At 44.0% G+C, this 11,898-nt stretch overlaps 1 long non-coding RNA gene across 1 annotated transcript; it reads left to right on the top strand.

The window, feature by feature from the left end:
• Window positions 1-1,015: 1,015 nt before the first annotated feature.
• Window positions 1,016-10,446, top strand: LOC101681431. Its single transcript, XR_201153.3, has 3 exons — window positions 1,016-1,275; window positions 7,214-7,354; window positions 8,548-10,446. It is a non-coding gene; the product is annotated as an uncharacterized LOC101681431 (long non-coding RNA).
• The last annotated feature ends 1,452 nt before the right edge of the window (window positions 10,447-11,898 follow it).

Below are 11,898 nucleotides of genomic sequence, written 5' to 3'. Positions count from 1 at the left end.
AAAATGGAGGATTAGAGAGCACCTGGGTGGCTCAGTTGGTTGAGCGACTGCCCTTGGGCTCAGGTCATGATCCCAGACTTCCAAGATCGAGTTCCACATCAGGCTCCCAGCTCCTTGGGGAGTCTGCTTCTCCCTCTGACCTTCTCCCCTCTCATGCTCTTTCTCACTCATTCTCTTTCAAATAAATAAATAAAATCTTTTTTTAAAAAAGGAAGATTAAGGGTGCTTGGGTGGCTCAGTGTGTTAAAGCCTCTGCCTTCAGTTCAAGTCATGATCCCAGGGTCCTGGGATTGAGCCCCACTCGGGCTCTCTGCTCCATGGTGAGACTCCTTCCTCCTCTCTCTCTCTGCCTGCCTCTCTGCCTACTTGTGATCTCTGTCTGTCAAATAAATAAATAAATAATCTTTATTTTTTTTAAAAAATGGAGTATTACAGTGGCTGGGTGGCTCAGTCAGTTAGGGGTCTGCCTTCAGTCAGGTCATGATCCCAGGGTTCTGGGATGGAGCCCCATGTAGGGCTCTCTGCTCAGCAAGGAGCCTACTTCTCCCTCTCCTTCTGCCTGCCACTCCCCTGCTTATGCTCTCTCTCTCTCTTACTGTCAAGTAAATAAATAAAATCTTTTAAAAAAGAAAAGAAAAGAAAACTGGAGGATTATTTCATCTCTATATCTTTTCATTTCATCTATGAAATAGAACAGTTTGAAATCATTTGTAGCTATGGTGGAGACACCCTCCTGGTAGTTTTCATGCTGCATTATTTTTTAGTATAAAACTCTCTGCTAACTAAAAAAGCTTCTAAGCCTCCATTAATGGCACACTTGTCATAAATAATGCACTAAATGTGTAACTTTTCAAAGCTATAATATTTAAGCTCCTTAGCATTCATCTTGAGGAATGACTGCCTATATTCATTACAGGGAACAGGAGATCTTGGTATACTCGGGAACTTTCCAAGAATCCAGCTTCACTGAGGCGAGCAGCAGTTGCTCGGCAACATGGGAGGTGATTGTCGTCACGGTGCCTGGTGGGTGACCTGGGCAAGCGGAGCCTCCTGCACTGTGGGCAGGAAGACCAAGAAGGAGAGCACGGGGGCACCAGGAAGGCCAGCCATGATGTTGATGAAACTGAGAAACAGCAGGTCACTCCGATGCCAGGGCTTCCTTGTGTTCCTTCTGTCAGCTCTGAGGCACAGTGCCAATAAGAAAGGCCAGAAGACCAGCAAAGAGAGAAAACACCCATGGGCCAGAGGAATTCAGGAACAATTTTCAAGGCAGAGGTAAGATTGGACTGGCCTTTATGTCAAACTTGACATAGGCAGGAACACCCGGGTTCCGATGGAAACCCCAAATAAAGACTGAGAAGCAATTAACTGGAAGGTTCTGTCGCGTTGCCAGGTTGCATGAGCTAGGAGAAACAGCAAATTTACTTAAAGCTATGCTCAATAAATTCCCTTATACGTTTATTTATTCAATCAACAAATATTTATTGACGGTCTTGCATGTGCCAGCTCCCACACTAGGCACGGAGATCATTAGGACAAGCTTTTGTAAAGTTTACATTTTTCTGGTGGAAGCAGACAGCAAAAAGAGAAAGCAGATTAAAGGGATACTTTTGGAACATAATATTACTCTCAGGGACACACAACAGGGTGATGTGATGGGGTGCACCTTGCACCATGTGTATAGAATGGGGTGATTTTAGATCCCGTGATCTGAGCAGGTCCCTGAGACCCTGCAGTCATGTAGGACCCTGTGCTCAAAAGAGGCCCTCTACTCAGAGATTACTACTTTGCAGTTGCCATATTAAAATTCTTAGTAATTCTATCTTCATTTTATTTGGTAAATGAATGTTTGGTAAGGAATGTGTGGTGGGCAATGGAGCATATGTTGGAGGATGCCTTCTCAGTGTCTGTGCCCGTCAAGGGCTGTGGCACTAGCGCAGGGAGGTGCAGAGTTGGGCCTGAGCCCTAGGAGCCTGCAAGGGTCTGTACTTGGCCTACAACTTTCTTCATGCCCAAGGAAGCGTGACGTTAAATAGCAAATAAAAACCTCGCAACGATCAAAGGAGAAAGTGCAAGAAGAAGGGAACAAGCTCCTTTCCTGCTTTTAAACCCAGGGGACTGCCATTTTCATTTTGCACTGAGCCCCACAAATTACATCTCTGGTCCCACTCTGAGAAAGGGCATTTGCAGGAGAGGGGGGACCATTCCAAGTGGGAAGGCTGCAAAGTGCAAAGATTCTCAGGGGGTGTGTCCACAGAATGACACATCATATGACAATGCGGGAAGCTCTGATCAGGGCAGAGCATGGAAGGAAGGACAAGGAGAGATAGAGCCAGAGACAGAGGCAAGAAGCACATCAGATAGTCCAGGAAGAGTTCTCAGTTCTGGAGGAACGGGACAATGGCAGGGAGCGAACTCAAGTGTAAAGACTCTGTCCACATCACTTCGGGACTTTGACACAAAACCTCGGAGGACCTCATACCTCTGAGATCTGCCACCTTCATGGGAAGCTGGGAATTCCATGTTCTACCCCCAAGCTGGCCTTAGGTGAAGGGTTGTTCTGGTCTTTCCCATTTGTCACTCCATAACACACGTGAAATGAAGCATCCCCCCTGTGGGTCACAGACTACTCCCCCTGATCTTTGTTCCAGGCTCCTAGGACCTCTTCCCTTTTTCTAAAGGGTTACTCTCAAGCCCCCCCCCCTTTTTAAAGTTTTTATTTATTTGAGAGAGAGAAAGCACAAGTGGGGGGTGTAGAGGGTGCAGGAGAAGCAGACTCCCCCACTGAGCAGGGAACCCGATGTGGGGTTCCACCCCAGGGCCTCAGACATCATGACCCGAGCTGAAGGCAGATGCTTAACCGACTGACCCACCCGGGTGCTGCCCCAGGACTACTCTCAATTTTATCCTGGGTTTGCCACCACCCAAGTCCTCTTTGTCACACCCAGCCAACTCTGCTCCCCTCCTAAGACTGCATAATTGTGCCTTTGGAGTCCTTGCCCAAACCTGCAGACTGACTTAGGTCTCTGCATTCCTGGTCCACTTTTTTTGTAGCAGTTGTACATTTCTTTATGTGGTCATTTGATCAGTATCTGTCTCTCCAAATGGACTGTGAGGTCCTTAAGCACAAGGGAAAGGTCCCTTTTGCCTATAGTGGTGTCCATAGCACCCCACGCATGGGAGGCACGTGCTGGCTAGCAGTCATGACGGTCTAGAGCAGCACAGGAAGAGAGAGGCCAGGGTCTAGAATGAGCCCTGGCGGGGGGAGCTGGTACTTTGAGTTGGGCCTGAGCTGGTACTTTGAGTCGGGCCTTCAGCAATGCAAGGAATGGAATGAGAGAAGAGGTCTGCCTAGGTTCGGGATTTGCTCCGCTATTAAAGCAGATAAGAGGGAAGAAATGAACAGGAGAAGACATTCCCTATGGAATTCAAGGCCCCGGATTGTGAGAGGTGGCCGATGGAGGAGAGGCCTGCCGGCCTGGACAGTTGCCCATCTCTTCCCTCTTGCCTGCATCCCCGCCTCTCAGCCCTTTCAGATGTCCTCAACAGGCTTTCTGGTACTCTCCCATTCATGTGTAAAAAAGTAGTAAACTCAGTCTCTCCTTGGAAACTTTGGGGCAAAAACCCAACACCCTGCACTGGTCAGGAGAAAAGGATTCATTGGACAAGAATCTTTAAGTATCATATCACTCTGGTAAGAGTATATATGAAGAAGAAAATAGTCTTGTGTAGCGGGCAGCCTCTAAGAGGCTCCTGGGAGCACCTACCCCTGCATAGCCACACCCTTGTGCAGTCCCCTCCCCCTGAGTGTGGGCTGAACTGACTGAACTGTTTCTAAAAAGTAGAATATGACAGAAGCAATCAGGTGACCAGTCTGGATTAGGTTATAAAAAGATTTTTCCTTCTACCTTAAGTACCTTCTTTCTCATGGATTGCTTGTCCTAGGGAAACCGGCTGCCATGGTATAAGGCAGGAACCCGATGGAAAGGCCCATGTGGCAAGAGACTGAGGGCTGCCAGCAAATACCTGAGTGGGTTTAGGAGCAGGTGACCCCCCACAGATGAAATCTCATCCCCAATCAACAGCTCAGTAGGAAACTCATGAGAGATTCAAACCAGAGGCACGGAGCTAGGTCAAACTCAGATCACCTATCCACAGAAACTAAGAGACAAGAAAGGTTTGTGTGTTAAGCCATTAAATTTTGCAGTAATTTGTCATGTAACACTAGATAACGTACACAGTTATGCATCATTTCTGAATTCTACATCTGTGCTGGGGTTTCGTACTTGAGCACCAACAAGGAGGTAGACGTGCCGGCACAAGGCCAAGTGTTAGCTAGAATTCCTGCCCAGTGGGGCTTCATAAATAACAAAGACAAAAGGAACTCTCTTGCTGAGAATTTTTATAGTGCTGGTTATTTGAGCAACATTTAGAAATCCACCATCACCACCAATACCCCTTCCTGAAAAGGAAACTCATGAAAGCAAAAGGAATTTGGAAGTTTTGAGTCCGTTCTAAAGAATATACCGAAGCCTGGGTCCACAATATGTAACGCCGAGTTGACTTGGCCAGTTCTTTCCCATCCCAAATTCACAAATTGTGAATAATCCATTGCATACATGGCCTTTGAAGATCTTGCCTGTTCTCTTTCTCCCCTTCTTTCTCCTCCAGCTTCCTTCCTTAATATTATAGGTAAAACATTAGTAGCCCTTTGTCCATTAAATAAAGTATCCCTAAATGAATGACCACCTTCAACTTACCTTTTTAACTTGGGTATCACTCCTAACCCATGCAGATAAGTAAAGTTTAAAAAACAAACAGGAATATTTATTCTAAATCATATGTTTAGCTCAGTATTAATCCAGCTTTGCCATGTATTAAGTTAGAATCTTTTCTATACAGCTCACTCGGCGAATCCTGTTAAAATGTAGTTCAGTGGGTCTGGGAGGGCATGAACATTTGCATTTCTAACAAGCTTCCGATCAAAGCCTATGCTGCTGGTCCCTGGCACACACTTCAAAGAGTAAGGCCTCCGGTGGAACCATTTCTTTTTTCTGGGCCTGGGAATCTGCAACAGTTGGGTTCACTGACCTCTTAAATCCTATGAACTCGTGATCTTCCTGTCAAGCCCGTCCTTCATTCTCCTCCCCCGTGCTCCCTATCATGGTATGTGGCACCACCACCCACTGCCATTTTCCTACATAAATGTGCGACTCCTCCTCTCTCCGTCTCTTCCTCCCAGCATACACCCGTCGTGTCCACACTCCAGCCCTGTCGATTTTAGGTCCTGCATCCTTTCATGAAGACACCCACCTGTCTTCACCTTTGCTTCAGCTTCCACTTGACCTGAGCCCATGTGCCCGCCTACCCAAGCCAATGTCACCAACCCCCAGGGTCTTTGAACGAGGCAAATCGAACTATATCATCTCTCTGCTTAAACTCTTCAGTAATTCTTTAAGGTGGCTGGCGTGAAGTTCTTTTAAAAAATCAAAGTCTTTTCAGCCTCAGAGGCCTCCACACAGGCAGTGCATCTGCCATGAAAACACTATGCCCCAAACTTGTCACCCTGTGGATGAAGCCCCTCGGGCAGGCCTTGCCGGTCCCCCAGAGTGGGTGCATCTTTACCGTGCAGTCTTTCAGAGGCTATATTTTCCTTCATCGCTTTTATTAAAATTAATTATTTGAATCTCATGTGAGTGTCCGGTCTATGACAGAGCTGACATCAATGCTTGCTCTGGATCACCAGTCTGTCCCAGGCCCAGCGCAGGAGTGGCACAAGTAGGCCCATGATCAAGATACTATGAACGAATAAATATTTCCCACCCACACTGAGGATTCCTGATAGGTACCGCTGTATTTTATCTATTAGGTTCCAACAGAAGCTGAAGTCTTAGTTACTAAGATTTAACATCGACCTCTCAACAAGGGGATGGTAGGCAAGTTGCCTCATAATTACTGTACAATTTCCTTGTAAGGAAGGCTGTGCATGCCGTGGCTAAGTGTGATAATAATTAGTGGATGGATGCAAGGGGTGTTCAAAGTTCCAAAAAATTGACACAGGAATTCTAAATATTGACACGAACAACACATAGAGAACGCGTGGTTTCCAGGCCTCCTCCTTCAGAACTTTAGTTCGCTTCTGCTTCCTTCTTTTAAACAGTGAATTAAAGAAGTAAATTCTTTGTCTATCAAAACCTGGATGAGTCACAGACACAGATAAAATTCATGGCCAAGGGCTATCTATCTGGGAGGTGTGAGGAGAGGGTTGGGGAGTCCCATGTCCACAATACCTTCCCATTCACCTGAATTCCACCAGAAAAAAATGTGTTTCTTTAGAATTTGGAGAGCCCTGGGGCACCTGGGTGGCTCAGTCTTTAAGCATCTGCCTTCAGCTCAGGTTATGATCCCAGGGTCCTCGGATCGAGCCCCACATCTGGCTCCCTGCTAAGCGGGAAGCCTGCTTCTCCTTCTCCCACTCCCCCTGCTTGTGTTCCTTCTCTCTCTGTGTCTCTTTCTGTTAAATTAATAAATAAAATCATTTAAAAAAAAAAAGAATTTGGAGAGCCCTGTTAAAATATGAATACCCTTTGGATAGTTGAGCCATCCAAGGTTAGAGAAACAGTTTTTCCTCAAATCAGCCACAGACAAAATAGGTGTATTTTCCTAGTGTTTACTTTTTCTACCCTACCTAACTTTGACACAGTTTGTATTTTAAATCAAATATAGAAATATTATAGAATAATATCAAAATTTGCATGAATCTTCAAATGAAAAGAGAGATTCAGAGAAATGTTGTAAGGAATAGTAATGCAGTCTTGGGGTATTAAGGACCCATCTTTGGCATACTTAGAAAGCACAGATGAAGAGCGTTCCCTAACCAAACTAGTCAGCCTGGGGTTGGGGGAGGGTGGCATGAATTTGCAGGGAGAGTGTGAGGCAGGGACCACTGTTAAGTACTATCCTTCTTCCAGAGTAATAAATCCCTTATTTTAACCTTGATCCACCACCAGCCATGACCAATTTTGGATTTCCCAGACTCCTTTTCAGGTAAGCATGCCCCTGTGACTAAATTCTGGCCAAGGTGATGAAAGCAAACAGTGAGGTAATGAGATGATTTCTGGAAACTTCCTTAAAAGACAACCGGCCCATGACCGATCTCTCTTTTTCCTCTGCCCTCCTTCTGGTGGACTGCAATTTCCTCATGTGGCTGCAGCTGGAACAACCAGACTTGGCGATGCAAATTCCCGACACTGGATGAGTCAGGGCAAGGGGCAGGACTTGCTCACAGGCCCTGGACAGTTGATCCCTGACTTTACAAAAAAGAAAAACGGAAGACAACCCCTTGCTGAAGCTGGTACTGTTGAGAGTTTCTACACTTGTAAACCTAAACCTTAGTGATAGAAAAGGGAAAAAAAAAATTTTAAGCAATTTATCACCCTTACCTGGGACACTTTTAGAAGGAAATGGTCATTAAAACAATCAAAGTTATGTCGTGTTGAACTATTTTTTTATTGACTTGCAAATTGGTGTTACTGTTTTGTTGGATCTGCCAAATAGTTCAATTCAAAGACTACTTTCAAAAATAAACTTTCTAAAATTGTAAGTAATATATACCTGTGTAGTATAAATCAAACTCAAGCCTACTTTATATTTTTTAAAAGATTTTATTTATTTATTTATTTATTTACTTGAGAGAGAGAGAGAGCATGAGCAGGAAAGAGTACAGAGGGAGAGGGAGAAGCAGACTCCCCACTGAGCAGGGAGTCTGATGTGATGAGGGGCTCCATCCCAGGGCCCAGAGATCATGACCTGAACGGAAGGCAGATGATTAACCTACTGAGCCATGAAGGTGCCCTAAAACCTTCTTTATATTGATTATCAGAATGCTGAGAAATAACATAAGTAGAATTATTCTTATCATATTCTTATCATATCATATTTACTTGCTCTGATTCGTTCCTTAGCTAGGTCTCTCTTGAATGTCATACCACTAATATTTTTTTCTAAAAAATATATTTTCTTTAATTTGGTCTTGTTACCTTTTTATCTTTTTTATAAAACTACAGCAACTTTCTTCAAGATCACTTTTTATGGTTAACAAATCTTAAATCATTAGCATCTTCTCAACAGTCATTTCAATAGACCATAATATTGTTTTAAAGATTTTATTTACTTGAGAGCAAGAGTGAGTGAGAGAGACAGAGAGGGAGAGAGAGAGTTTGGGGGGGAGGGCAGAGGGAGAGGGAGAAGCAGGCTTCCCACTGAGCAGGGAACAAGACATGGGGCTCGATCCCAGGACCCTGGGATCATGACCTGAAACAAAGCAGACACCTAACCTACTGAGCCACCCAGATGTCCCCAGACTGTAAGATTTTTTTATTGAGAAAAATTTTTCTGTACAGGTACAGAGGCATATAAATTCTGCTACCTAGAAAACATTCTATTCTAATTTCTGTACGGGAAATGTGTAAGTATTTCCACTCAAACTTTCAAAATTTCTGTCTTTTTTACCTCCACTCAAAGTTTTACTGATTTCTTTTTCCATAGGACAAGAGCAATTGGAGAGCGAGCAGAATGGATTCCCCTGTTGCACAAGAGAACATCAATGACACTTCTTCTAGAAGCACATCTTCATCCATAATTCCTATGTTGAAAGAATGAACTACTGAAGGTTGTCAGGATGCTTTAACTAATAAGCTTTCATCCATAAGACCATGTTGACCTAATTGACTTCCTGTTTTTACATCACATGGACCATCTATTAATTGCCATAAAGAATGCACATGTAGGTAATTCTAAACTACACATTGGCCCACGTCATGCCTGGGCCTCAACTTTTATAGTCACCGGGTAGTGCCTACAGAAGAGAACATTAAACATCCTTAGGCTAGCTCTTCGTGTGGCAGCCTCCCTAACTTCAACCTCCTCCATCTCCAAACCACTGCTCCTCTCTCACACAACCAAGTTTTCCGTACTCTCGTTTTCTCTAAATGCCCATCAGGCTAACTCCTCCTTCAAGATTCAGGCCGTGCCTTATTTCATCTTAAAAACAGCTTCCAACACCTCTTGCCCATCTCCAACCCTTCTCCAGCCCCTCTCTGTTCCCCCACTGGCTTGTCCTACATCTGTTCACAGACCTCAGCACACAGGCTGTCATGCCTGTCACCCATGACCAGGACCTTCTCAAGGACTGGCTCCCAGGACTGTATCCTCAGAATCAAACATATAGTCTAGCCCAAGGTGGAGACATTCAGGAAGGGTCTGATGGATGAAAGAGTCTTAATCATGCTGTTAGCTGACTTTGGGTAGATTAAAGCTCCAAACAAAGGAATTTTTTCATTATAAGAAATCACCTCTCATGTAACTTCAGGTTCAATTTCATTCAATGCCTGAAGCTGTGTCTGCTAACATCGTTCTTAGTTTAAACTATGGTTTCATAAATAGTCTGCAGGTCTCTAATCCATCAATTCGTATTGTCCAGTAAGGCGGGGATCACCACACCCCAAAGCCACGGAATCTCATGCCTTCCACTGGGTCTGGAACACAGCAACTTGGAAAGCAGAGGGGAGAAACGGTTTCTTCCCTTTCCAGCAGACCTTTCTGAGCTTCTGTGTGTTGTTGAAATGAGAGACACTGAGAGATGAGACCACAAACCAAAAGTTACACCCTTGGGTCTGAAAGGTTTGGACAGACGCTAGTGTTTCTGGAAGACAAAGAGAATCCACAAACATGAGAATGTAGGGATGGATGTTTGCACACAACGGAAGGCACGTTCTAAAGCACGTTTGCCAACTGCTTAATTAAATGTTTCTCAATATTTGATGAGAATTCATATCAGACACAGGGCTTTGACTGGAGGGAAGGGGCTCATGCGCACTCAGAAGAAGCCTAGCAGATCCACACTTCCACAGATGAGCCAAACAAAGCATAAAAACAAAACTCCAATGGTCATTTTCCCTATACATCACATCCTGGTAGAATTCCCACCTCTTAAGAGGAAACCTCCGTGACCACATAAGAAAAAAAACGTTTTTAATTTCTTTCCAGTTTTTAAACGAGTCCAAACTAAAACAAAGATTTTATGACTCTCTCAGTCTGCCATGCGGATTTCCGCCTCTGACAAATGCCAGGAATCCTTGTGGCTACTTTAGATGTTCAAACCATTTATTAAGAGTGAGAGAGTGCCATGTCGGAAACCGGGCTCCAGAAAGGTAGCTGAGGCCACCACTTTGGACTCCAGCCAGAAGAAGACTTCTTGGCAACAAAGTGGGCAGTTTTAGGAACTGCACAATTGTTTAAACTCTCCTGTGCAGTTTAAGAAAAGTATTTTCAGTGGCAAGGAGGTGCCATAGAGCTGCAAATACAGATGGAAGTATTTTCTCCAGATCATTGTATTACACTGAAAATGAAAACTAAAACCCAATAAAATGCTGCCATTATCCACCAGAGGCTTCAAAAGGAACCAATTCTGTTTTCGGGGTTATTGGGCCATTGGATAAGAGGAAGAAGGAAAAAATTGAACATAAATTTTGAAAAATGCAAACATTAACTTCCAATTCAATTGGCATCAGACTTTTGGTGGGAGGAAACAGTGTCTATTGTACATCAGACACAATCGTCTTTAAACAAATTGGTGACTGGATGTTGAGAAAATTATCTCCTCTGATCTATGTGAGTCAAGGGTGAATACTGCTAGAATGGATTTGGATGAAGATATAAGGAGGCAGGAATAGAAGTGAGATCATATGGCTAGCTGCTGGCTAGATGGAAGAAGTACTTGGGAGTGATAGAGGCCATTCAGCTATCCAGACAGCCCCTGGGAGCCCACTACAGTGGGCTGAAACACACACACACTATCAGGCACCTACATACAACATTGGATTAAAGTAAGACAGATTTTTTAAAATGTATGTACAATCTGGTGAAAGCCAAATAAGGTCTATACCTGAGTTAATTTTATTGTATCACTGTCAGTTTCCTGGTTCTGATAATGTACTATGCTTAAGTAAGATATAATCACTAAGGGTCACTAAGGGAAGTATAGGAACTCACTATGCTATTTTTTGTAACTTCCTGTGAGTTTGAAATTATTTCAAAATAAGTAGTTATATATATACACACATATAAAAAGTAAGGTATAAGATACATTCTTGACATGCCACACATTGTAGATGAGAGTCCTCATAAGCCTGGTTCCTGGGTGGCCAAGGGGAGGAGGACTGCCCCAATGACTTATTGACCAGCCTAGTACCATCACATGAGTGAGAAATAAGCTTCCGTATTATTGCCATTTTATGTTTAGGTATCTTTGTTAGCATAGCCTAGCCTACCCAGATTAATATGGTTCTCCTCCTTCTCCCACTAGTGTGTGATAGAACTCTATTTATCAGAGTTCTAAAAAGAGAAGGAAGAAAGCCAAACTTTCAAATGAGCTAAGCTTGTTAAAACAACAACAACAACACTGAAGGCAATTTAAATGTCTGCCTTTAGTTATGTTCAAACAGCAAGTGCTGGATAGGCAGAACTTTAACTAGAGAAACTCCAATTCAAGAGCTGCCTTCTAGGTAGATACTGGAAGATCCCTTTGAGCAAGATAGGATCTCATGGTCATGACTGTCTTGATCATTCAAATATATGGAGTCCAAGCCCCCTTTGCCTTGGGAGTGAGTGGCTTGGAGCCTTTGTGTCCTGGCAAAGGGTGCCCCCTCTCCTGTGGTTTGCAGAGCTCAAATACTGGTCAACTTCTCCTGGAGACCAGGGCAAGAGCTCAACTCCCACCTTCTTGGATCTGGCATGTTCTGACTGATGTCTGCAAGAAAAGCATGAAGGGTCTAGAAGAGAACTCATCATGAGGGAAGGGAATGTGGCTGAGATCTGGGCTCACACCAGAATCTGGGG

Source organism: Mustela putorius, unplaced genomic scaffold (genome assembly GCF_011764305.1).
Source record: "Mustela putorius furo isolate JIRA1106 unplaced genomic scaffold, ASM1176430v1.1 tig00000876_pilon_pilon_pilon, whole genome shotgun sequence".
NCBI lineage: Eukaryota > Metazoa > Chordata > Mammalia > Carnivora > Mustelidae > Mustela > Mustela putorius.
Note: the sequence above shows the minus strand (reverse complement) of the source record. Positions and strands in the feature narration are given on the sequence as shown.